Raw genomic sequence first — 27,469 nt, 5'->3', positions numbered from 1 at the left:
AGGGGGGGCTAACAGAGTGTTTTGAAGTTTGGAATTATGTTTATGGAAATCTTAAGGCTTCCTTGAATGAGTCCATTAAAAACTTTAAATCTGGAGGTAAGGGGAAGGCTCAGTTGAAAAAGTGCTGTTAAGCATAAGGATCTGAGTTTGATTCCCCCAAGGTACAAGTTTAAAAAGCAAGCAGCAGTATTCCCAACCCTGGGGAGATAGGGACAGGAAGATCCTTGGGTTTGCTGACCAGCCAGCAAGCCAATCTGTAGCTACTATTTTTCAAATCCTACTTTTAATGATGGTTCTTAAATGCTTTATCCTCCCTTCTGGCCCACCACCCACCAGAGGTAGAGGAAAAGAAGGATTATTAGGATACAAAGGAAGTGGACCTGTTTAGAAATGGTTCTTTGGGGCAAATCCCATCTGTGTTGTCAGGAAATCAACAGTTCAATTCACAGATTAGCAGAGGCAGCTCACAAACACTTCATGTATATACCAGCAGTCCAGTTCAGTAGTGTTGAGATAGCAGCAGTGGTGGAACAACCTAACAGGAACAACCAGGCCTCGGCCAAATTGGCACAAGTCAGCAGGAGGAGTTCAGATCAGCAAAGACAGCAGAAGTTCTCTGCTGTGCCTTTCTCAATGAAGCAATGATGATTGAAGACTCCAGACCAAGATCCATTGGGTCCTGTGTATACTCCCGTCAAACATCATGGTGTCCTCTACAGGTCTTGTCTCAGCACATGAGTCTGTCTTAGCAAAACTCCACGTGAGTGTGTATCAGCTGATATCATTCTGCCAATTGGCTGAGTCCACAGAAGCGGCAAGAAGCCGCCAGCCCACCCCCAGAAGTTTTTTGGTGTGTTTCTCTCTATGGAGTTCCGACAAAAGGAACTCAACTACAAAATGTAAGGCAAACTGATACATGGTTGTCACTAGGCAAGAATCCTTCATCACTCATCCTTTCACATGCTGGCTTTTGCAGAGCATCCTTTCACCTGTGTCCACTTCAGGAAAACACTCCTTCACTTGTTTGGCCCAGCAAAACACCATCCTACACAACTGACTTTCCAAAGAATCCTTAAGTTTCCACTCCACCAATCAGTAAACTGCAGGTTCCAGTGACTGACCTGTTCTCAAGAAATAAAGTAGAGAGATGGCTCAGTGGTTAAGAACACTTGTTAATTTTGCAGAGGACCTGGTTCATTTCCCAGAAGCCCCACAGTGATTCAAGACCAATGCTAGCTCCAGTTTCAAGGAATCCCGTGCCCTATTCTAACCTCCACAAGTACCAGGCACACACACATGGTACACATATGTACATGCAGGTAAAACACTCACACACAAAAATAAATAAATTGAAAAAATTAAAAATAAAGTGGAAAGCAATTGAAGAAGACACCTGACACTGAACGTGTCTGAATATACACATGAACACATACACAGACAAAAAGAAAAACCCAAAACATTCACATGGAATGGTTACCGTATTTCCAAGACTTGGCCAATGTAAGAAGTGACTCATGTGGATTTTCCCTTTTTCCTTGTTTAAATTTCTACCATGATGATCCTCTAGTATCCTCAAGGACTGTGTTCTCAAGAGATTGTGCTGCAGTGTCTGCCTTCTCTCTTCACTGGTGACAATCCCAAAGGTGAACAAAGGCCATTTCCACAGGAAGACATGAAGCTAAAGTGAAGGAGATAGTGGCCAGAGATGGCTTCAGAATGATCAAACACCCCAGCGTGGTTCAGACTCACAGCTCAGACTATTTTATCACTTTCTAGTTTAAATTCTAGCAGTTATTTACAGAGATGTATAAAGCATGCATTATGAATGAAGACAAAACGGTGGGATTTAATTTGCCAGAGCTCCTTCCACAGAAGCTATCTACACCCCAGACATCCACTTTCCCCAGCAAGGAATCCCCAGAGAAAGTGAGAAACCTTAGCTCTCATCGACAGAGGCAAATCATCAGAAACAGTCCCTGTAACAGAAGGGAGCTGTGTTTCTTCTTCAGCCCCCCTCCCTGTTCCTTCCTACCCCTGATTTCCCTTGTTCCTATCTCTTAAGTCATATACTGAAAAGATGTCTCTGGATCTTATCAAACATCTATGGTTTTCCTTTGCCTCTGTAACTGTCAGAAAAAAAGAAAGTGCATAGCAGTTATCTACCTAAGATCCTGTATTTCACCTTTACTATCAGTGTGCTACACTATCCTAGATCTAACCCTTCATAGCAATAAAAAGAAAACCTTTTAAAGGAATTGATTGGTCATCACTTCCTATTTTTCAAGAGAGGACAAGGTCTCCCCATTTATTACAGAATAATCTTTCTCAGGACAAAGTGTATGATATGATATGCTAAAACATGTTCTCAGTCATTTATCAGAAGTAATAGTGGTGAGCACATAAAGGAGTTTTGGATGCTTCCCAGTGAGGTTGGAGGGGAGTAGATCAACCAGCCATCTCACAGAGAAACCCAAAAACATTGCAGCCAGAGATAGTGGTGCATGCCTTTAATCCCAGCATCCAAGAGGCAGAGACATAAAAGATCTCTGTGAATTAAAGGCCAGCTTGATCAATATAGTGAATTCCAGGTCAGCCATGGCTACATAGACAGACCCTGCTCCAACCCCAACACACACACACACACACACACATACACACACACACACACACAAGGGGTGGGAGAGAGAGAGAGAGAACAAGAGACGGAGAGAGGGGTGTTGTGTTTCAATGGGTCACTCAATCAGGACAGCAAAGAAATACTTCATCACATTCATCTTTCCTTTTTTTTTTTTTTTTCAAGACAGGGTTTCTCTGTATAGCCCTGGCTGTCCTGAAACTCACGCTGTAGACCAGGCTGGCCTCGAACTCAGAAATCTGCCTGCCTCTGCCTCCCAAGTGCTGGGATTAAAGGTGTGCGCCACCACTGCTGGCTATACAACATTTTTTTTATTAAGGAAAAGATGTCCAGAAACAGGGAGAGGATGGGAAGCAATAGAGCTATGCGTTTGGAGATACTTAAGTTGGAATTCTATCCAGAAAGCTACCACTATATAGCAGCATGCAATCTCTCCATTTGCTCACTTGCTCTGAAATATTGGAAGAGTGGGAATAAGTGTAGGGTAAAGATAGAAAAGAGGTGACAGGTTCTACCAGAAAGGGTTGTTCTAAAATCTTAAATATAGTCTAGTGCAAACTACACACAGAAGTATTGTGATGACAAACCTTGGTTGTCACTTAACATTCCTAGGAGAAGAGAACCTCAGTTGAGGAATTGCTCCTATTAGATTGGCCTATGGAAGATTTTCTTGATTGCTAAATAATATAGGAGGGTCCAGCCCACTGTTGGCTGTGCCAACCCTGGGAAGATGGGACTTGTCTATATAAGGAAAGGCAGCTGGGTAAACAGTCCTAAACATTGCTCCATGGTTTCTGCTTAACTTTCTGTCTTCAGGTTCCTACCCTGAGTTGCTGCCTTAGGAGTCCTTCATAACCTGCAAGCCAAAGAAATCCTTTCCTTCTCGAGTTGCTTTGGCCCATGATGCTTACCACAGCAACCAAAACCAAACTAGGACAGCATCATCTGAGAAGAAAATACCAGCTTCATTTTTTAACTATTTGTGTGGGTGGTATTGATACAAGTGTTTGGATCAGGGGTTCTTAAAGTGCATTTTGGGGACCCTCTAGGTGTAGCTGGTCTATGCTACTTTGTGGGTTCTTCCTTTTCCCATTCTTTATCCCACCAGTTTCACCTCCTAACCCTAGATAGGAGAGAAACAAGGAGAGAGTGGAGAAAGAAGAATTAGGAAAGTCTCTGAATCTAATTTCTCTCTTTTTATTTCTTTTTTGACCACAGCCATTAACAAATCACAACCTACATACCTACCAACCAACTCCACCCATCTCCCCTATTAGGGCCCTAGCATTTATATACCCTCTGAAAAGTTCTCAGAATTCCAAAGGTCACATAATTGCAGAAACTATCTGCAGCTGGCAAAACCATGCCTCAGCCAGAGCATGAAGCAAATCATAGTCAGCTGCAGTCAAAACCAGCCCCATATCTAACACCTGGGTTTAAAATAAAAACATGTTCTTAGAATATTTCTGCTTTTAAAGAAACCAAAATTCCAGGCTGGTGATATAGCTCAGTGGTTAAGAGCAGTGACTGTTCTTCCGTAGGTCCTGAGTTCAAATCCCAGCAACCACATGGTGGCTCACAACCATCCATAGTGAGATCTAACACCCTCTTCTGGTGTGTCTGAAGACAGCCACAATATACTTACATATAACAGTAAGTAAATCTTAAAAAAATTAAAAGAAAAAAGAAAAAGAAACCAAAATTCCAAAATTGTCACTACACCTAGGAGTCCCGAGAGTGTTAGAGTTACGATAATGATGTTATTTGCCATTTCCATTGCCATTACCCTGGTAAGTTTTGTCAAGTTGACCCAATCTGAAATCATTTGAGAAGAAACCTTAATTAAGAAAATACTCCCACCAAATAGGCCTGTGGGACATTTTCTTTATTAATAATTGATGTGGAAAGACCCATCCCACTGTGAGCAGTGGCACCTCTAGAGGGGTGCTAAAAGAAGCCAGGGTGAACAAGCCATGAGGAGCAAGCCGGTAAGCAACATTCCTCCATGGCCTCTGCATCAGCCCCTGCCTCCACGTTCCTGCCCTATTTGAGTTCCTGTGATGATTGCCCACAGTTGATGGACTATGGAATATGGAACTATAAGCTGAAATAAGCCCTTTCCTCCCCAAATTACTTTTGGTTGTGGTGTTTTATCACAGCAATAGACATTACTGAAATCTTAGAAGGGTCATGCCTTAGCAGAAAAAAAGAATGTGTCTCAGAGGATTGACCATAATATTAAGGAAATATCTAAACAGAACTGCCCTAGGAAAGTAGAAAACCAAATATGGATAAGTTCAATGGATCAATAATTTAACTGTCTGCTACAAGGAAGCTGAGCACTCGTCAAAGAATTACAGAAGAGTCTGCTTTCTACACATTGTATCAATAATTCACAGTATCCACACACAGTAACAAGTTACACAAAATCCAACAATCAAGACAGAAATCCATGGAAAGAAACAGAGCCTCAAACAATAGGGAAACATTGGACTCAGAAAATAGACATTGAAAGTAGCTACGGCAGCAAGATTCAGAGGCACATACCTATAGACCCAGCTTGCTGGAGTCTGAAGAAAGAGGCTGTGGGTTTCAGAGAAGCCTCAGCTATACAGAGAGACCTAGCCTCAAAAATAAACCAAAATTACAAAACATAGTAAAACTAGCAACTATGACCAATACCAGAATGGGTAAAATGTGAGGAATTGAAAAAGAAGCACAAAGACGGTGAAAAGAACTGAAAACTCTAGAGTTGGAAAACAGGAGTTAGCGGAGACTGAAGGAAGGTGGGTCACACTCAGCAGAATGCATGTGATGAAAGAAAGGCTTAGTGCGGCCAAAGACACGCAGTAGAAACCACACAAGCCAAAGCACAGGCAGAAACACTGTGAATCAGTCTCAGTGGCCTGTGGGCTAGAATACAGCAGTAGAATCCACTCACATGCTGAATCCCAGAAAACATTACATGATGCAAAATACATTTGAAGAAATATTAACTAACTTGTTTTCAAGTCTTATGGTAAATACAGAAATAGCAACTCATAAACCTAAGATATATAATGAATGCCCAAGGCAATTCATAAGAAAATAAGCACATCTATCCTTATTATAAATAAGCAAATAAACATAAAATCTTAAGACAACTATATAAGTGTTAGCCCACACTCTGAATAGGATGAGACTTGTAAGTCCAAATTCTGACTCTACCTTTATTAGCTGAGAGAATACCAATACAATACCTCATCTTTCTACACATCATGCTCCTTGTCTAAGAAATGGGGAGGTCAATCATGCTGGTCAGGGTTCTCTAGAAGAACAGAAGCCATTAAATTAATTCATTAAATCAGATTCCACTGGAATAGTAACAGCAGCGACTACTGTCTCTTGCCTGAGAAGCTGAGAACCCAGTAGTTGCTCAGTCCCTGTGGCTAGGTGCCTCAGCTGTCCCAGTATGGCACCTCCAACCCAGGGAGTTCACAGGAAGCTGTTGTCTTTAGTCAACACTGGAGATAATGCAGCAACAGGGTAATCGACTCAGTGGCAAGAGGAAGACCCAGTGAGCGAAAGGCTACTAAGCTCCCTTCTGCCATGGCCTTTTCTCCTGAGCTTCTTTCTACTATAATGTGCCACCCTCATTTTTGGTGGGTCTTCCCATGTCAATAAGGGCAATCAAGACAACTCCTCAGCTGCAGTTTCTTTTTCAGGTGATTCTAGTTTGTGGCAAATTGACAGTAAAATCAGCAGTTGCAATAATCTAAGTAGATTAGGTTTTTTGAGAATCAAGTAAATTCATGTGTGTATAGCATGGTACGTGGTTGGCATCCAGCTCCTGTTAGGCAATTGTAATCTACCATTATTTAACACTCTTCTGGAACTGTCTGTTGTTGCTATGAGAAAATAGGGAGAAATAAAACATATACCTATTTAAAAAGAAGACAACAGAGAATTGATTTTAGAGATGGCTATAAATCTTACATGAACTCAGAAATAAATCAAAGCTTCGGATGGCTCAGCTTGTGGGTGGGTCCTGGATTTGATGATCAGCACTACAAAAAAAGAAAGACAAAAAAATCTATAATCTACTAAGATTACCAACTGAAAGATAGCATGTCTGTGGTTTTTAGTACGTAGTTAAAAACAAAAGATGGTTTAAAAATGGTTAGGGTATAAAGCAGTGGCTCTCAACTTCCTAATGCTGCGACCCTTTAATACAGTTTCTCATGTTGTAGTGACCCCTAAACATTTTGTTGCTATTATTATTTGTTGTAAATTTTCTACTGTTATGAATTGTAATGTGCAGGATATGATATACAGAATATCTGATATGCATATTGACCCATAGGTTGAGAACTGCTGGTTTAGAGGAATATATGGGAAACTACATTATCAAAAATATAAGGCTTAAGAATAGGAGCTTGTTGTGGTGGCTTGTGCCTATAATCTCACACTCAGAAGAATGAGGCAGAAGGATCGTCATGAATTTGATGCCAGTCTGAGCTACAGAGTGAATCCTGTCACCTGTCTCAAACAACCAAAGAACAAAAAGAAAAAGAAACACATGAAGTGGAAGTTTCTGGTCGTGTCATGTGATGCAGACTCACGTGGTGTTTTGCTGAGTTAAGACCCGTGGGAGCATAGCCGGCAGTGGTACAGGCCTATAATCCCAGCACTTGGGAGGCAGAGGCAGGCAGATTTCTGAGTTTGAGGCCAGCCTGGTCTACAGAGTAAGTTCCAGAACAGCCAGGGCTGCACAGAGAAACCCTATCTCGAAAAAAAAAAAAAAAAAAGACCCGTGGGAGGACACATGATGTTTGGAGAGAGTATAAATAGGACTCAATGGAGTGATGGGGCGCTTGCATAGCTAGCCTGGCAATGGTTCGTAGGTCTCTAGTCTTCTCTTCCTTGAGAGAGGCACAGCAGAGAACTTCTCCTGGCATCCCAGCTGGTTGTGGTGGCTCCCACTGACTGGTGTTGATTCAGCAGAGGCCTGACTATTTCTGTTGGATCATGTCACCCACTGCTGCAGATTCGTGTTTGGTATCCTGAGACTGCTGAACTGGACTGCTGGTATCCAGAGAATGAAATTGTCCCCAAAGAACTATTTCTAGACAAGTTTATATCTGCCTGTCCTATTTACCATCTTTTTGCCTCTATCCTTGGACCATGGGCTAGAAAGGGGTTGGGAGGTGGATGGTCACAAGTGTTTGATAATCCTTATTAAAGTATGTTTTGAAAAAAATCTGAGCCTACAAACACTGTTTTGTTTCTCAGATGTATATGGTAGTTTATTTTGAAACTTGAAAAGCAATTTTAAAAATTATTCAGAAGAAGACATTTCAGAGAACAACAGGAAAAAAGGTAGAGTTAGAAAACTAATAATGATCTCTTTGTCTTGGCACACACGAGAACCAGGATGCTGGCGCAGCCAGGGCCAGAAGAGCAAACCAAAGTAAGATGTAGAAAAGCACACCCGTAATCCCAGCACTTGGGAGGCAGAGGCAGGCGGGAAGATTTCTGAGTTCGAGGCCAGCCTGGTCTACAGAGTGAGTTCCAGATTGGCCAGGACTATACAGAGAAACCCTGTTTTTAAAAACCAAAAAGAAGGAGGAGGAGGAGGAGGAGGAGGAGGAGGAGAAGAAAAGAAGAAGAAGAAGAAGAAGAAGAAGAAGAAGAAGAAGAAGAAGAAGAAGAAGAAGAAGAAGAAGAAGAAGAAGAAGAAGAAGAAGAAGAAAAGCACACCTGTGGTGACAAAAGGAAACAGCACTTCAATATGGCCCCTGAAGTCAATGGCCAGGGACTAGATCCCTCTGTTGCTATGCACCCTGGAAAAATTGGCCAGCATCTGTCCCCTGCCTTGGTGTCCTGCCAGCTGTACACACTGAGGATGTATCAGAGCATTCAATGCAAAATCGTAACAAAAACTATAAAACCGCTAGAATTAAACAGCAGGGAAGAGGCTCATAGGCTTGGACACCACTCTTCTCAGTATAAACACCAAGAGGAAACCTGTTGATACAGAAGATTGAAGATTTCATTACATAGATGTATTTAAGTTCTTTCGTGTCAAAGGACATCATAAACAAGATTAAAGGCAAACACTAAATCGATCACAAGATTTGTGAGACATATGACAACTGCTGTTAATTTGCAAAAACAACAGTGTCAAACTAATGACAGAATGGGTGAGAGGCTGGAACATGCTCTTGACACTAGCACAAGTGGCTTGGAAATAAAATCTAACTCAGAAATGCTCGAAAAGTAGAAGAAAGGGTCTGCAGAAACAACCTGGTGGTTAAAAGAACACTGGCTGCTCTTGTGAAGCCCAACTTCAGTTCCCAGGACCCAAGGCAGGCACCTCCAAGCTACCTGTAACTCCAGAGGATCCAATGCCCTCTTCTGGCCCCCATGGCTGTCTGCACTCACACATGCATGCGTGCATGTATACACACACACACACACACATAAAACACATGCACTCAAGCATGCATGCACGCATGTACATATATTTTAAAATAAAAATGAATCATTTTAAAAGAAATTATCATTAAAATAACTATAAGACAGCCTTCTATATAAAGTGGAAAAAGAATAATAAAACATACAGTCACAAGTAGAGGTTCCAGTCACTTCCATCTTAAGCTGCTGAGAGTCAAGCTACTAAAACGCTGTCAGAGGAGAATCATACGCAAGTGCACTGATGACAGTGTATCATTTACCGACTATAGTGAGCATCACCAATACTGGTACTGTTTCCTCAGCAAGCAGGATATTGGACCAGGAGTGATGCTGCACACCTTTATTCCAGTACTCAGGAGGCAGAGGCAGGCTGATGTTCTGTGAGTTCAAGGCCAGCCTGGTCTACATAGGAAGGACCTGTCTCCAAAAAATATATATAATATACATATAGTGTGTACATACATATATTTATATTGACCTATACACATACATACATATATATTGGTTATTGACCTATATGATATAAATTTCTATAACTAGGAAGTATTCATTCATCTCTGACCATGGGCCTTTTAAGGATTACTCAGCATTACTCCCAGCTTTACATAGGTTCTGAGAAGTGGGCAGCCAGTGCTCTACCCACGGAGCCAACTCCCCAGCCCTCTGAAGGCTCCTTACAAAAGGATCCCAGACTTTATCTTCATCATTAAAGTATTTGGATTTCCTGGTGATCTTTTCACTGGATGTCAGGTATATTTTCTTTAGAGATCATCCATTTCATTCTTGTAGCCAAATCGATTACCATAAGACGAAGCTGAGGCTCCTCGGGGTGCCGTCAGTCTTGGCTCCATAACCTGTGTGTATACAAGTTCTGTGAATGCATTTTCGTTCATCCCCCTGGCCTAAGCTAGCAGGTTGATTGCTCCACTGAGCTGACAGAGCTCTCTCTCTCTCTCTCTCTCTCTCTCTCTCTCTCTCTCTCTCTCTCTCTCATGTTCACTCACTAATAACCTCATTTCCCAATTTATCAATTTTTCACTTGTCTGTTTTTGTACCTCTACTTTCCTAAGACATGTGAATTCTTTCTTAAAAACACTTTGCTTCTAGTGTAGTTTTAGGCTCAGTACAAAATGCAGGTTCATTTTTTTTTTTTTTTTTTTTTTTTTTTTTTTTTTGGATCCTTGAGTGTTTTTATCTAATCAGGCACTTAACAGAAAACAGAGCCTCCAGGTTTTGCTGTTTCTATAGATTTTGAAGCCATATTTTATTACAGTTATTTTGTAGCTATTCAATCTAGAGTTTGAAGAAACATTTTGTTTCCTCTTCTGTTCAAAAAAGTGGCCTACATGGGGAGTTTGGGAGTTTGGTTTAGAGAATTTAGAATTGTTCCTTTTGTATTTTTATTACTGGCTAGGAGATAGATTGGCAAAAACCATGGTATTTTTTTTCTTCTTTGTGGATCAGGAACAGTTTTGTTGGCTTCACTGTAAGTTGTCCCCAGTGCTGGTGGTCCGTCTGAGAGTGTTCAGTGTCACAGGGATGTCCTCATCCTTTAGATCTGTGCCCTGAAGCATGTTACTCCACGTTCCTCATTCTCTTTCTTCCTTTCCAACTTAGTTTCCATAGAAGAGTTTTAAAGTCTTCCTCCTCATTTTATTTCCATTTGTTTTTCTTAAATGCCTAGTGACTCCACTTCATGTATTTCAGTGATAATACATCAGCTAGTAAGGGCTGCAATTTTATCTTAACTATATGCTATATTGTTGGTGTTGATAAAGTCGCTGACATTGTAACAGTGTCTTTAAAAAAATAAACATCTCAAAAGTCTTTCGAAAATAAATTGTCCATACTCTTAGAAATAAAATAACAAGGATGCATTCCCGTAATCCCAGCTACTTGGAAGGGTGAGTAAGCAAGATTGCAAGCTCAGGATCATTCTGTACAATTTAGTGAGACCCTGTCTCAAAATAAAAGTAAAAGAAGGATAGGGGTGTAGCTCAGTGGCAGAGGACTTGCCTAGCTAGCACATGTGTGGACCTGGATTTAATCCTTAGTATTGCAAAAATATATATGCTTGGAAGATAATATATATAAGTGGAAGATCAGGAATATAGCACAATTCATAGAGCATGTGTGAGATCCTTGGTTCAATCCCCAGCACCAATCACCACCATTGCCATCACTGCCTTTACTGCCACATCACCATCAACACCATCATCACCAACATTGTTATCATCATCGTCATCATAAATAACATATACTGTAACCCCTGGCAACAGGCAAAACGATACCTTGGCAGTGGTGGTGTTATGATAATCAGTCAAGGGCAGAGCAGATGGCAATCTTTTGTTCATCCTAGCTTGATGCCTGGCTTGGTGGCCAAAGCAGTTTTATGCCTAGGACTCATAAAAATAAAATCAAATCAAATCAAACCCAGGCAGCATAGCATGGAAGGAGGAAGACAGACAGAGACCTGTGGACTACTATGTGCCCACAGACCTGTTCTCCAGTGCACAACACAGGTCAGACATAGATACCTGCTTACCAACATGCCACACAGCATGGATGGAAGATGTCATCCCCAAGGGCCTGCCAGCCACGTGGCCAGCCTGCAGCTGGAGCCACCACAATGTGTAAGTCTGTGGTGGTCAGATGAGAGAGAAAGAAAAGAGGAGCAGCTTGAGTATTACTTCTTCAAAAAAAAAAAAGTATTACACCTTTCTTCAAAAGATGGAACTAGAGTCTTGAGGGTGGAGAGGAGTAGCCTGCTGTGAGTGGACAGCAGTGCCATCTGGGGCCATGGTGAGATCTGAACTGCTGCTGAGGGCCATGTCAGTGTCTGTGGCTACACAGTAGCAGGGGTCAATGATGTCTATGGCTCATATTACCACTAGAGAGCGAGGGGACTTCCCTGGTCAGGGCAGCCATTGAGGGCTACCTAGATATCCAGGGGCTGTGCAGAACTGTCGCTGCCCCTCACTGGATGCATTGCTCTAAAGAGCTGGTTCCATCTCTCAGTGCTGGCAGCATTCAGGAGAGCCTGCCTTGTGCCTCACCCAGACAGCACTGTGGAGCTGTCCCTGATGGCAGGGATGTGGGTAAGCCATGAGTTGGGGAGATGTGACCAGGGCATGAGTTGGGAAGAGCTGACTCTGCCACTTTTCTGCCATGGGGTGATACAGGTGCAGAGCTGATGCCTGCCATCTGCCCCTCACCACCTCTAGCAGTCGAGAAAGCTTCCCACAGGGTTATGAGCTCAGGAGAGCTAGCCCTGCCCCTCAACAGCTGCAGCACTTGGAAGAGTGGACCCTGAACCTTGTCTGGACAGCACAGCACTGCTGATGCTGGTGGTGGTGGAGATGCAGAGGCAGCCTGGCATGTGGGTAGGGATAATACCCTCTCCCCTTCGCTCCCCACCTCCACCCCACCCCCACCTTCAGTAGGCAGGAAAGCTGGCCCTGAGGGTGGGAGAGCAGGAGAGCTAGGCCTGCTCCTTTATCAGCTGCAGCACTCAGGAGAGCAGGCACTGCACCTCACCTGGGCAACAGAGTGAAGCTGGCCCTGATGGCAAAAGCATGGGAGAGTCAGGCCCAAGGGTGTGAGATCAGAAGAGCTGACCCAGGCCCCCACAGGCTGCGGCACTTGGGAGAGTGGGCCCCACACCTGACTGAGCAGAACAGTAGAGCTGGCTCTGGAGTATGGGTGCTGGTAAGTCCTCCCTGAGGGCATGGGAGCAAGAGAGCTAGCTAGCCCTGCCTCCTGCTTATGTAGGCACTGGGTGGCCTAGTCAGACAGTGCTGGAGAGCTCGCCCTAGTGGTGTGCATAAGGGAGAGACAGTGTCTGCACACTATCTGACCAGCTCTGCTACCATCCATGGCCAGATCTAGGTCTCTAAGATGGCCCACCCCAAAATCTATATCATCTAAGAATGGTTGGGATATGTGAAAGGGTCAGTCCTGCTGTTCCAAAGTTGCAGGATCTCCATGACACAGGGGAACAATGGGCTAATTGGAAGGGGTCCCGATGAGGATCCAATGTTGACGGTGTCACAGAAGCCAGAGATCTCAAACCAGACCAATGACTCATTGCAATGAACACTTGCAAGTAAAGATGTGTGGACAGAGAGGTGTACTGTGCACACACTGTGACATACTACAGCTTCCACGGTGAGATGTTTTCTATGTTTTGTTTTGTTGTTGTTGTTGTTGTTGGTGGTGGTGGTGGTGGTGGTGGTGGTGTGTGTGTGTGTGTGTGTGTGTGTGTGTGTGTGTGTGTGTGTATGTGTGTGTGTGTGTGTGTTTTGGGGGTGGGTAAATTGCAAGGACAAAGGACAGATGAGGAGAAAGGGGGGTAAACAGGACTGAGTTATATGATATGAAAGATTCAATAAGTTTTTTAAAAGAGAAAGAAAGGTACTGGTTCTTGTAACACATTTTAGCTTAAGAATTTGTTGTTGCTAGCATTTAATGATGTGGATTTCATTGGGCCTTTTAAAATAATTACTATTTTATGAGTGTGTTTGTGTATTTTGTGTGTGCATGCATGTTGTATCATGTGTGTGTATATCATAGAACATGTATGGGGTCAGTAGACAGCTCTCAGGAGTTGGGTCTCTCTCTCTTTTCCCCCTTCTGTGAATTCCGGGGATAGAACCCAGGTTATCAGGTTTGTGCACCATGGCTTTGCATGCTGGGCCATCTTACCTGGAACATTTTCTTTTCTTGAGCCAGGGTCTCACTGTGTAGTTCTGGCTGGCCGGGAACTCTATAGTGTTAGTGTAGTTTAAAAAGTGATTGTTTCTTCTCTATCCCAGCTAGCTCCCAAATAAATGAGACAAAAAACATAAGATTTATTTAATTGAGCTTTATGACATAATAGCTGAACAGTATTAATGTATCTTAATCCTCTGAGTTAATTAGGCTACATCCCAGCCAAAATCCCCAAGATGCTTACATTTTAGTACTGGGTATTTAGTATCGGGTGGCCTAGTCAGACAGTGCTGGAGAAGTAGTCCTGGCTCCCTCTGCTCCAGATGTGTTCTCACAGTGTCTTTTGGACCCTCTCACATGGTGAATCCTTTCTTCCTCTCTCTCACCCTCCCCTGGCTGGTATAGGAAGTCTAGTCCTAGTCTCTCCCCTGATCAGTCATTGGCTGACCAGCCTTTATTAACAAAATCAGAGAATAAATGGGGAACAATCTTTACACAGAGCACAATAACATTATGCTTATAGTGTAGACCAGGCTGTTCTCAAACTCAGAGATCCTCTTGCCTCTGCCTCCTCTTAAGTACTGGTCTAAAAGCGTGTGCTAACACCCCTGTCCCATTGTGACTTTTTTTCTACTTATCTATTGTGGCTTTTGCTGCTATCCTCAGCCTCTTCTTGCTGGTCTCAAACCTCCAACTGATATTTTCCTTCAGTTAAGTCAAGCTTGAGCCAGCAGCTCCAATGGCATCACCACATCTTCATTCTTTTCAGGGCCCACCTTAATATATACATCCAGAAGTGGAAAAATGACAAACTCTTTCAAGAGAAAGTAGAATAATATATTGGAGGAACGGGTTCCACAAAGTAAACAAGGACCACCCACCCACTCACCGCCTTCTGCAGCCTCGTCTCTGCCTTTTCCTTAGTAATCCTGGAGACTCATACTGAGCCTGCTTCCCTTTAGCTCTGATTCTTGTATCTGCCCTTCCTACCCAGCAGACTTCTCTGTACCCTTCTGAATCCATTAGAAGTGAAGCCAAGTTCCCCACTCCCACCCAACCTGAAGGATGATCTGCTTACACTCACCTTCTCATCCTGTCCTGTGGTAAACATTACTGACTACTTTAACATGCAAATGACAGTTCTGTGATCATGTGCCCACCACTGACCCCCTATGCATGTGTCTCTGGACCCTCCAGCTCTACCTTCTTCTAAGAAGCTACCATATCTATTTTTATTGTTATTTTCATTTCTATTTTCTTCTTATTGTCCTTTTCTCACTGTTGTTTTGAGACAGGGTCTCACTCTTAGCCTAGACTGGCCCAAAGGTCTTTTCATAGCCCATGATGGCCTGCAATTCACAAAAATTCTCCTACCTCAGCTTCCCAGACCCTGCTAGAGTGGGTAACTGGGATCACTGGGGTCTCTTTAAGGCAGCCTAAGTGAGATAAATCAGTTTCAGTTAGTGAGTGTGACCTTGAGGTCTGTGTGGGGTAAATGGGCACACTTTGCTCTAAGAGGTCTGCCTGTGCCATGGGAGGTGTGAGCAGCAGCCTTGATCTCTACATCTATGTGGCTGAAGTCCTTCTCCAGCTGTGACAATCAAAAATGTCTCCAGAACTGACAAACGTCCCATGGGTAGCAAAATTACCCCAGTTCAGAAACAGATTCACAGGTTTCATGGTTTGAGTCAGAATACTCTCCACAGGCTTGTGTCTCAAATGTGTAGCATTGATTTGTAAGGCTGTAGAACCTTCAGGAGGCAGAGCCTTACTTATAGAAGTAGGCCTTTGGAGGCTGACCCTTAATTCTTTCCTCGATCTCTTCCTTTCTAGTCCACCATGATGTAAACTTTCCTGGCATACACACACCATCATCATGAACTGAGCCCAGACCTCTCCTTCCCCACCATGATGGGCTGAAACCCTCCGAGACTCTGGGCCTAACAGCCATCTTCCTTTATGTGAGGTATTTTCCAGAGCAATGCAAAACTAACAAACTGTCTTTCATATCACTACGACTAGTCTCTAAGTTCAATGAACAATGAGAGTCATATTCTGGTGTTACTCACCACTCCAAAGCTGAATTTCTTTTCTGGATTTCAACTTTTTCTCAGAGTTGCCCTAAAAATCATCCATTTTGTTCCTTAGAGAGAACCAAATCCTTCTGCCTAGTCCCTCTGTTGTGCCTTCATTTGTTTACGTTGTATAGGCAGACATATGGCTGTTGGTTCTCTCTCTCTGACTCAGTTAAGGTTACTATAGCTACCATTGAACACCATGACCTCAAAGCAAGTTGGGGGAAGAGTGGTTTATTCACTTTCAGGTCACTGTTCATCACTGAGGGAAGCTAGGACAGGAACTCACACAGGGCAGGAATCTGAAGGCAGGAGCCAATACAGAGGCCATGGAAGGATGCTGCTTACTGGCTTACTCCCCCTGCCTTGCTCAACCTGCTTCCTTATAGAACCCAGAACCACCAGCCCGAGAGGCGGCACCATCCACAATGGGTTGAGCCCTCCTCCATCAATCACTAATTAAGAAAATGACCTAGAGCTGGATCTTATAAAAGCATTTTCTCAGTTGAGGTTCCCTCCTTTCAGATAAGTCTAGTTTGGGTGTCAAGTTGACATAAGACTAGCCAGTACACCCTCTTCCATGTGGAGTCTGGGGAATCAAACTCAGGTCATCAGGCTTGGTGACAAGCACCCTCACCACTGAGCTGACTGCTCACACTGCCTCAAAATCCCCTCACTAATGTGCCAAGGATTTTTCCAAGCTATGTGTAAGAGGGTGGGTATCTAGGTTCTGAGACTACCAGGGAGCAAAGGTGTGCTCAGCACTTTTTATATCACCACCTCCTTTCATCAAATTGCCTGCCATTCCTCTCCTAGAAACTTCTCTCTTCTCACAATAAGGGAAAGTGACAAAATGACTGAACTTTCCTCCCATCATCCAGTCTTGTAGGAATCACTTTTAAGTTAGCACATAGAGTATCAATGTTTCATCGTTACTTACCTGTGGGTTACTGAGGGCACCAGCAACATTCTGGCACCAGCTCCTGCTTTCTCAGGAGCTGACTGCACTCACATCCACTCAGCTCTACATCAACTGAGGTCAGGCTGGCAGGCTGGGGACATGGATGCCAGAGGAATCATCAGGGGCTGCATATTGGGTTCTTTGTTCCTCAGAGAGCTGGTTGACTGCCACAAACCAGCAACGGTGGTAGACAAAAATGGGAAAGATACAGACCGAAAGAAGCACATGACTTGCTTATTTACTTACTTATTTGTTTGTTTGTTTGTTTCTCAATGATGTATACCTCCCTCAGCTCTCCAGTTTTATAGAATGAACTGTGCCCTCCAGAAATCCCTCCTATACTTCAGAACAGAACTGCACCCACATTGGGGTCTCCAAAAGTGGAATTAACACTCTGGCGAGATGGCTCAGCTGTTAAGAGTACCAACCCAGGTTCAGTTCTTAGCACCCACTTGGGGGCTCTCAGTCTTCTGTAACACCAGTTCCTGGGGGATCTGATGTCCTCTTCTGGCAGCTGAGAGTACTGCATGCATTTGGTGCACTGACACAGGCAGGTACCCAAACACATGAAAATAAAAAACATAGAATAAATCTTATTTTAAAAACTGGAGCACCAATAAAATAATAAAACTATTAGGATGGACATTAATTTAATGCAACTGGTATCCTTATAAGAGAAGGAGACCAAGTTACAGGCACAGACAGAGAGGGACAGCTCTGTGGAGACTCACACAGCTGGATAAGATGGCCATCTAGAAGACATGACTCAGAGCCAGCTCTGTTAGAAATCTCTCTAGGCCACTCAGCCTAGAATCATCTATTGGGTTGTACCTCCTTGCTTTAGTTTTCTAGAGTAATCCACTGCCATTCAGAGTACACAAAAATTAGCACCTGTGCTTAGACTATTCTCCCACAGGTCAATTATAAGCACAGCCACTGCATAGATGGGAGAAAAAGATTCTCCATCGTTGAAAAAAAAATGCCCCCCAAATCCAGTCAACCACAAAGCCAACCGAAGAAGAAATCTGGTAGCCACCAATGCTCCCTAAAAAGTGCCTTAAAGTTTAGGTCCTGATGCTGGGGGTTTCATCCCCCATACTCCCAGTCAGCACATTCTGCCCCTCCCATCCACCACCCCAATGTTTAGGGGGTAGAATTCAAATAAAGTATTCTTCACCGACTTGGCAACTTTCCTTCCCATACCAGCCTCGCTGGACCATTGAAGACAAGATTTCTGTCTGCCCCCATGCTAGAGAAGAGAATTTCTCAAACTCTTTCTTTTCCAGGACAAACGTTGACACCCTTAATGCTTCTGCACCTTTAACATGTATTCAGAGGCTAAAGAGACAGCTCTGTCTTTAAAGTGCCTTCTACACAAGCCTGAGTTTGATCCCCAGCAACCATGGGGAAAGCTGGGCATGGAGAGATGGGCCTGTAACCCTGGGAGAGCAGAGACAAAGACAGGAGGATCTCTGAGGCTTGTTAGCCTTTGAGTCGAGGGCAATTGGTATCTTCAAGCCAGTGAGAGACCATGTCTCAAAACCTAAGGGCTAGAATGAAAGCTGAGTGAGTGAGAGTACTTGCTGCTCTTGCAGAGGACTTGAGTTCAGTTCTCAGCACCCACATGGCACCTCACAACTGTCTATAAGTCCAGTTCCAGGGAATCCAACATTCTATTCCAGTCTCTCACATACACACAGAACACATACATACATCCAGGCATATACATGCCCATAAAATAAATTAAATAAGGTGAAACTAATTAAGGAAAATACTGAGCCGGGCGGTGGTGGCGCACACCTTTAATCCCAGCACTTGGGAGGCAGAGGCAGGTGGGTTTCTGAGTTCGAGGTGAGTTCCAGGATAGCCAGGGCTACATGGAGAAACCCTGTCTCGAAAAACCAAAAAAAAAAAAAAAAAAAAGGAAGATACTGGCTTCAGCTTCTGGCCTCCACATGTACATGGACACACACACATGCACCCACACATACATGTACACACATATACCTGTATACGCATACATGAACATATACATACACAAATATAAACAAACCCAAAATGTATTCAAATGGGATTTCCCCATCACTTAGCAGATGAATGGCAAACAGGGACATAGTGCTTCGCTCCAAGGAGGCTCCTGTGCACAGGTCCTGCTCTCCAGCACAGTTCTGTGCCTGTGTCTTCTCTCTCCTGTCTCACCTTCCCTTCTTCTCCAGTCAATAACTCCTCTAGCACAAAGAGGGATCCGTACCGGCTCACTGGCTCGCTATGAATCACCCAGAGTGCTGCATTTTAGAACCCAATTTTTAAAGCTCACTTACACTTCAGAGGAGAAAAATAGCAACATTACTGGAAGGCTCAATTAAATTATCCCAGGTTAACGTCTCCATGAATAACTGCAAACACACGGCCCATGGATATACCAGGCACTGTTTCCTTTGCAGATCTATGGTCTGTTTTGTTAGCACATTAAAATATATATATTTCTAATAGAAAAAAAATGTTTACTCCTTTTTAGAGCAAGTTAATGCCTATCATTCCCAGGACAATGACTTCCTTAGAACCACAATAGCTTTTATCTCCTTAAGCCCCAAAGGACACTGGGAAAATCTCTCACTTGGGTTAACTTTGCTGAATATATTTAACCAGTAAATTATTTGCCTTCCCAACTGGAAGAGCCAATATACGTTTATGTCCTAGGAATGGTTTGTTTTACTAACTTTATGAGTGAAGACCTCAATAGTAGCAAAGCCAAGGGACATTTAATTAAGTTATATTTGCTTTTTCATGATCTTAGGCTCAAGCTTATAAATCAAGAATCAATGAGTACTTAATTTCCTCTTATAGCATTAAAAGTAATTGCTTCATAAATTCTCTTTAGTAATCCAAATATTTGCACACAGCACAGCACAAAGAGAAGTTGTCTCACTGATGAGAGCCCAACTTTTATTTTATTAGAATAAAATGGAGCTGGCTCATTTTATAGCTTGTGATTTTCCTGGCTGCCTCAAATTCCTTTTTGAAGCAGACAGGATATAAATTTAAAATAAATACAATTATGACTTTGCTTGAGGAGGGAAAAAAGCCAGTCTACTTATTTAAAATGTAGAAAGAAATCACAGCTGTAGATCTATTTCCACCTAGTAGAATATAAACATAATAGCTACATTTTCCTCCCCACCAGAAAATAAAAGCTACTTTGAAGATTGCATTTGCCTTTATTTCACCTGTGTATTTTAGTTGGGGGTAGGGAGAATCAAAGAAGTCTTAATAGTTCTGGTGAAATGTTTCAGTCAATAAAGCACTATGTAAGTTTAGGGACCCAAGTTCCCATCGCCTGAATCCACACTGAAAAGCCTGCTACATTGGCATGTACCTTTAATCCCAACACTAGGAAGTGGCGACAGGAAGATTCCTGGGGTGCAGTGGCCAGTCAGTCTAGCCAAACTGGCAAGCCCTGGGCTTAGTGAGAGACTGTCTCAAAAAATAAGGTAGAGAGCAGTTTAAGGAATACTCTAACGCTGACCTCTGGCCACACGAATACACACACATGAACACAAGCACACATATGCACACACACACACAAACAAACAAATAAAATAGTTGTCAGTTGCATCTCCATGGATGATTGCCAAGTTGGACTTGCCGCAGAAGCTGGAAGCACTGGCTTACATTAACCTTCTGTTCACATTTCCCCAACCCTAAACACTGCACTAAGGTTTACAAAGCTCATTTACTGTCTCTGAGTCTGCATGAGCCAACGACCATTTTTTCTCCTGTTGCAAACAAAAGCTAAGGTAGGGATGGTCTAGAGTTCCAGGGCTGTGTCAGAGGAGCCCAGGCTTTCAGGTAGCCAGTCCAGAACCAGAGCTGCTCCACAGCTACTGCAGTCTGCACACAGAGTAGCACATGCTATGTGCCAGGGACTCAATAAGCTCTATATAATAGAATGTGCATGAGAGCCAGTGTCCCTGCAGGCGAGAACTTCCAGGCAGGCTGCAGCATAGGTGAGCCTGAGCCACAGTGTGCTAAGTGGAAGAGGCCGATCACAGAAGACTCTGTGTTAAGGCTGTGTGTGGTGGTGTACACCTTTTAATACCAGGACTTGGGTGGCAGGGCAAGAAGATGGTGAGTTCAACAGCTGACCCAAATATGAGACTCTGCCTTAGAGAAACATGTTATCTACATGAAATATGAGACTCTGCCTTAGAGAAACATGTTATCCATCTACATGAAATGGCCACAGAGGAACACAGAGTAGAAGGAATGCCAGGGACTGTGGAACAGAGAAACTGAGAAGGGGGAGGAAGGTTAGGGGGTGTGCAAATTCTTTGGAAGATAGTGAAAATATTCTAAAATTGATCGTGGTAGTATATGAACAGGTCTCTGAAAGAGAAAATAATGCATTGTGTTGGAGTCACTTAACATTCAAATGGGAATATTGTGTGCTGTGTGAATTACATCTCAAGGAAGCTGTTTTTAAAGAGATATATTATACCCCAACCTAAAACCCATGGCTGAGGAGGTCCTGGTCTCTAGGTGAGAATTTATTATTATAGCATAGCTACGTTGACCTGGTTCCAAATTACTTTCCAAATATCTGTTTATATACATAAACTGATACCACTTTCAACCTTAATTAGGGCCTCTCTTTGCAGAAAACAGTGATGAATGGAGAGTCCTGGCTGCTCTGAGTACTGAGAATAAGTGAAAGGTTGAGGGAGCATAGCCCTAAACAGAACGTTTATAACATCCTCTATAAGGCACAGGGAAATCACGGAAGGAGGATCAGAAAGAAGTAAGCACCATAGGACAGTGAGGCACTACAAATGCCATGTCCTGGGCTGACCTGGACCAGCAAGTGGCTCTTCAGTGACAGGTTGCTGGAGGGAGGAGCAGAGGGCAGGAAGTCTGAGGTCAGGGGCTGTTTGCACAGGGGCTGCTATGTCTTATGCAGGCAAGTCTGCTAAGAAGTACGGCATCTTACATATGGTTTGCAGGCAGAAAATGGGACAGTCAACAGAAAGCCATCATACCACAGGATGAAGTCAGCAGGAAGCTAATCAAGCAATGGTGCACAAAGGGAACACAGGATTATCTCAAGTGCTTCACAGACCTAGTGCTCAGCAGCCTCAGGACTGATAACTCCCTTCAGTGGGGGAAAGGTCAGGTTCCCAGGGCCCCAGCCATAGACAGGACATTGCCAAGTCTGCCCCTGGGCAAGGAAACAAAATTAGAGTTCCCTTTGACCTTTAATCAGGGCCTCTGAGAAAGTCTTAGGAGACTGGGCCTTCAACACTAGGCAGGACACAGCTATTACAATCATCAGCTGAGGTTGCTTTGGCTGTCCTGCACATGACTGGACCAGTCACTTGTCAGTTATGGACTGGGGAGGAGCTCACAGGACTCTACCCTTCTTTGTTGAGCTATTGTCAACTAGTGGATTCTGAGGGAGGAGACCTCGTGGTCTTTGGTGGTATACCTGAGTGCTCCAAACCGAAGGTCACACAGACAGCCTGGCTAAACTCAAGAGAGTCACAAAACAAAACAAGAAACATGAATGTAAGGAAAAAGACATGTAGAGAAGAGGAGAGTGCAGGGAGAATTTTGGTTTCTTTAAAAAGCCAGTTAGGTTATGGGAATATGTTTTTGTTTTAATCCCAGGTGTGAGATATGGGGCTGCTTCAGATTGTCCATAGCAGCAGCCAACTATGGCTGGTCTTATGCTCTAGCAGGAGTGTGATTCTGCCAACTGATAGTAGTTTATGTTGGAATTCTGGGGACTCTTGAGAGGGTATAAATGCCAGTACCCCGAGAGAGGCAGTGGCTGTTGCTTCCCCTGCTGCTGCTGCTGTTGCTGGATTACTGGATTGCTGGTTCGCTGGTTCGCTGGTTTGCTGATTATTGGTTGCTGGATTGCTGGTTTGCTGGTTTGCTTGTTTGCTGGTTATTGGTTGCTGGCTAGAGATATCCCAACTATAAAGATTGGACATGCCCCAAGGAACTCAATGCCCCTAATCATCAGGAAGTAGTCTAACAAGATCAGTGCTCACTTTACTTTTAACTTTATTTCTCCCTTAGTGTAGTGGGGTTAGAGAGATTGGGGTGGAGAAGGGTGATAGATATAAAAACCCAATAAAGTAGCCAAAAAGTACTACTACAGGAGAATGATTGACAGCGGTGGGAGGGAGATAAAGAGGATGGGGTATGAGAGTAACCAGAATGTATTATACTCACTATGAAATTGTCAAAGAAGAAAATTAATAAAAAATTATATTTTTAAAATGCACCAAAGGGCATCATTTAAATAGTTAAATATACCTTTAGAAACCTTTTTCCTGAGGAGGCAGATAATAGAGGCTTGGTCCAGGTTTCTCAGGACATCGATGCCTCTGTCAGTGTCACCCAAAGGCCAGACTTGGTTTCACCCTGAGGAATATAATGGATCCAAAAGGTACCCCAGCCTCCTACCTTACCACTCCTTAGAATACCCCTTTCTCTGACAATGATGAGTGTGTGAACCAGGATGTGTGTCTGTCAATTAAGCAGGTCTGGACAGTTACCATCCTTCATCCAGATACCAACATCCCATGGTGACCTCAGGAAAAGAGCTGTGATCACAGATCCTCAGAACTTATTCTCACTAGGATGGGTGCCTTCCAGTCCTCTGAGATGCCGCTACTCTCTCTGTGCTGCTGGTGCTTGACAAACCTGATATAACTTAGAGTCAACCAGAGAAAAGTGAATGTAAGTTGAGAAACTGCCTCCCTCACGTTGGCCTGTGGGCACATCTGTGGGGCACTTACTTGACTGATGATTGCCATGAGAGAGCCCAGCTCACTGTGGGTAGTGCCATCCCTGAGCAGGCCGTATAAAACAGACTGAGGGACCGGGACCGTAGAAAGCAAGCTTGTAAGCTCTGTTCCCTTGGTGTTTGCTTCAGCTCCTGCCTCCAGGTTCCAGCCTTGGCTTCCCTAGAAGATAGGACTGTAACCAGTAAGCCAAATAAACCCTCCCCTCCCCAAGCTGCCTTTGGCCGTGGTGTTTATCACAACCAAAGGAAACAAACCGGTCCACCCTCTGACTCTCTTCAGAACTGCTGGCTGACCCCAGCTTCAAGAACTCCCTAGAGCTGTCCTTCAAGGCTCGCTAGCTCAGCGAAGTCACAGTTGAAATGACTTCCTTCCTGGGGGGGAAGATCAGCAGGAAAACCACCCACGTGACTTGTCCTGCAGTGGCGACTCTGGATCTTCATGCCCCCGAGTCAGTGCTCCTGCTGCCTGCCGCTCTGGCTACCGCATCCATCTCTGTAGATCCAATGCAGGGTCACCTTTGCCACAAACTGACTGTAATGCTCTCTGGATTCTCTTTAAAAAACTGAAGCTGTGGGGACTGCTTTGTGTCAGGGACAGACTTTTCCAAGCCTGGTGCTCCAGCTGGGCTAAATCCAGGCCGGCTGTAGCATCTTCCTATTGTCCCCAGCTCCGGGCCCTGAGCCCACGAACTTGCCACCCTGCTGAGATCCCTGAGACTTGAATTGAGTTCAGTCTTTTAACAAGCAGAGATTTGGATGGGTGCATGTAGGCAGAGGCATCCGAATGCCACATCTCAAGGCCTGAAAGGAAAAACAAGCGTGTTCTTTAGCGATATCAAATGAGACGAAGGAAGGAAGGAACCGCCCGGGGTCACAGGCAACTAGCAGAGTGGAAGAGTTCCATTGGAGCGCGATGGAATAATCAAGATTTATTTTTTTAAAATACTGTTATTAAATAAACATTACAGAAACTTTTGCATTGCCAACTTATTTATAGCTTAAGGCATGAAAACCCACATTAGTATGTTGAATTACAAAGATTCACTGCAGCCTGCTAGCTGACAGCACATCAAATTATTTGCAAATATTTTCTGAAACAGTAACCTTGAAGGATGCCAGCCCCATTCAGTGTAACCTTATCAGGAGACAAGGGAGAGCTGCTGACGGGCTTCCCTTCCAGCAACCTCCACAGCAGGCTGTTCAGCAAAGACTGCAGTGCACACCCTCCCCCCCTCACTCCCCCAAAGCCCCAATGCCATCTCTTAGGCATTGGCATCTCTCTGCCTCACTTGCAGAAGATGGTGTCTGGGGAATCCCTTAGGGATTGTGATGTGGGTAGGAATTGGTCTGTGCATCGGGCAGATGTAAGAGCCTTTTACTGTCCTCCTCTCTGTAATACCATGGTTCTGCAAAAAAATTATATAATTGCCTTAACAGAGTGTCTCTAATGGAGAAAAAGCAAAGGAAAGGGGGGTCTTAAGGGAAGCAGTTTGAACTCCTCATGAGACACTCACAAACATCTGTACTGTCCATAAAGATAACACGCCTAGCAGTGAGGACCTGAGACCTAGTGCAAACGCGAGAGGTAGATTCCATAAGGGAGTCATTTTTTTTAATAACCAATGTGTCTGCTTGCAAATGCTTTAATTATTCCTTTCTCTTTAGCATTTGACATTATCTTCAAATCTTATACACCTTCCTTTCCCATCAAAAAGTATCTCTCTCTGGTGAACCATCTTTATTTGGAAACATGTAAACAGCTGTGAAGCGGTTGGGTGGCTTTAAAAAAAAATCACATCAAGATCACTTAGCAAGGCTGGCATAACATCTAACTTCTAAAACCAGCATTTGCCAAATATTTTTGCCATATCGAATTTGCTACACTATTGAGAAAGCTCTAATTGCTTGGCATAGATGGGGCCATGTTAAAATTAAGCAAAATTGATTGCCTTCAAAATAACCTTTTGTTTTTGCCTCCAAAGAGCTGCTTTGCACATTTGGTTCAGGTAAAAACACATTGCTCATGTTGACACGACCATCTTTCATGTCTTAAAAAGGCTCTCTGTTTTTCCGTTCTCCCATCAATAAAAACAAGCCCATATTTTGCCACTCCTCAGTGAACTCGGAGATTGCTTCTTAAGTGTCTACCTGGGGCCCAGAGATATGCTATTAAAGGCAGCTCTGCCCCCTGCAGTGGGTAAGTACCTCCGCAGTGGTGTGCTAATAGGGAGATGGTAGGCGTGTCCTCAGAGACTTGAGCACAGTGTTCTTAAGTGATCAACATCTTCAAATGACTTCACATATTAGAAGAAAATCAAAATTGTCTCATTTAGACTGTCAGATCTAATATGCTCTCAGTAATATATTTTTAAAAAGTAAATCTAGGCATCTATTATGAAGATGGGCTTGGTAAGAGACAGGAGAGACATCAGGTCGGTCCAAAGACTTCTGAAGACAAAAATCTACAGTTTATAGTGAGATGAATAACAATGACCTACATTCCAATCATTCCAGAGGAAATGCATCAAGGTGAAGAGAGAGGGTTGGGCATGGTAGATCACACCAAAAAATGGCAAAACTGGTAGAAAGAGGAAGGCTACAAGCCCCAGGCCAGCCAGGTTTACTTAGTGAGACCTGCCAAAAAGGATGTTAGTAAGGGAAGAGAAAACAAGCTAGCCTGAATTGAACATCTACTATTTGCCAGATGACTAACACACCTTGAAGTCTCAACTCAGACATGCATGGCTCCCACTGGCATCCTGTACAATAGCTACCTCATCTGGGCAAGTGAGAAAAAAAAATATTTGCCACAATAAGAGTTTTAAAGGGCCTACCACTGAGTATCTCTCATTGTGCATCTCTTTGGAATTTTTCAAGATTAATACTTATCTTTTCTTCAGTGGAGTTTTAAAATCAAATGCACAGAAATATACTTCTGCCCACTCCTAACAAAATGCAATCTTTCACATTCTCAAGAAAAAAATTAATGGGCATCAATTAGACTGGATTTAACCCTAACTGATTTAACCCTTCATCTTTAGGGAATCTAAGTCCCAGAGGTGTCAAATCATTTGCTCAAAACCATAAAGCTGGTGGGTTAGAGAGACAGGATTTAAAGGTGAGGTCTTGGGGGTCTATTGTGATGATTGGATAGGTTTTGGTTTTATTCTGGCTTTATTCTGTGGTGCATTATGTTGACTTAATATCACATATTAAACCAACTCTGAATTCTCGGATAGGTCACACTTGGTCCTGGTATGAAATGCTTTTCCTGGGTTTCCTGATTTGCTTCACTAGTGACCTGTCAGGACTTTTATTTATCTGCACTAACAGAGGAGATTTGGGGTGTTTGTGACGTATTGGTCTGGTTTGTCATCTGGATGATACCCACCTCTAGAATAATTTGGAAATTCCTCTCCTTCAGCATTTGGAAGACCTAGTGGAGGATTGCTAATAACCATTCTTGATAGTTTTTAGAACTTATCAGTGAAGCTATCTAGTCCTGAGCTGTTCTACTTGGGATGTTTGAAATTAGCAATTTAGTCTTTTTATTTCTGATAGATTTTCTGTTTTCCTGAACTCAGTTTTGGTCATTAACACAGCTGCAGGAAGGTGCCCTCTTCAGCACATCTACCCTGTTGTATCAGCTGTCCCAGGACTCCTAGCTCATCCTTTGTTATTAGGCAGCAATTCTTTTTTTCCACTTGATTTTTAAAATCTGAATCTTCTCTCTCTTTTTAGGTCCATCAATTTTTGTTAGCATCCAAAACCTGCCTGCAGCAGATATGTGGGCGGGTCCGCAGGCCTGTCGCCAGGGC

Source organism: Mastomys coucha, unplaced genomic scaffold (genome assembly GCF_008632895.1).
Source record: "Mastomys coucha isolate ucsf_1 unplaced genomic scaffold, UCSF_Mcou_1 pScaffold21, whole genome shotgun sequence".
Lineage (NCBI taxonomy): Eukaryota > Metazoa > Chordata > Mammalia > Rodentia > Muridae > Mastomys > Mastomys coucha.
Note: the sequence above shows the minus strand (reverse complement) of the source record.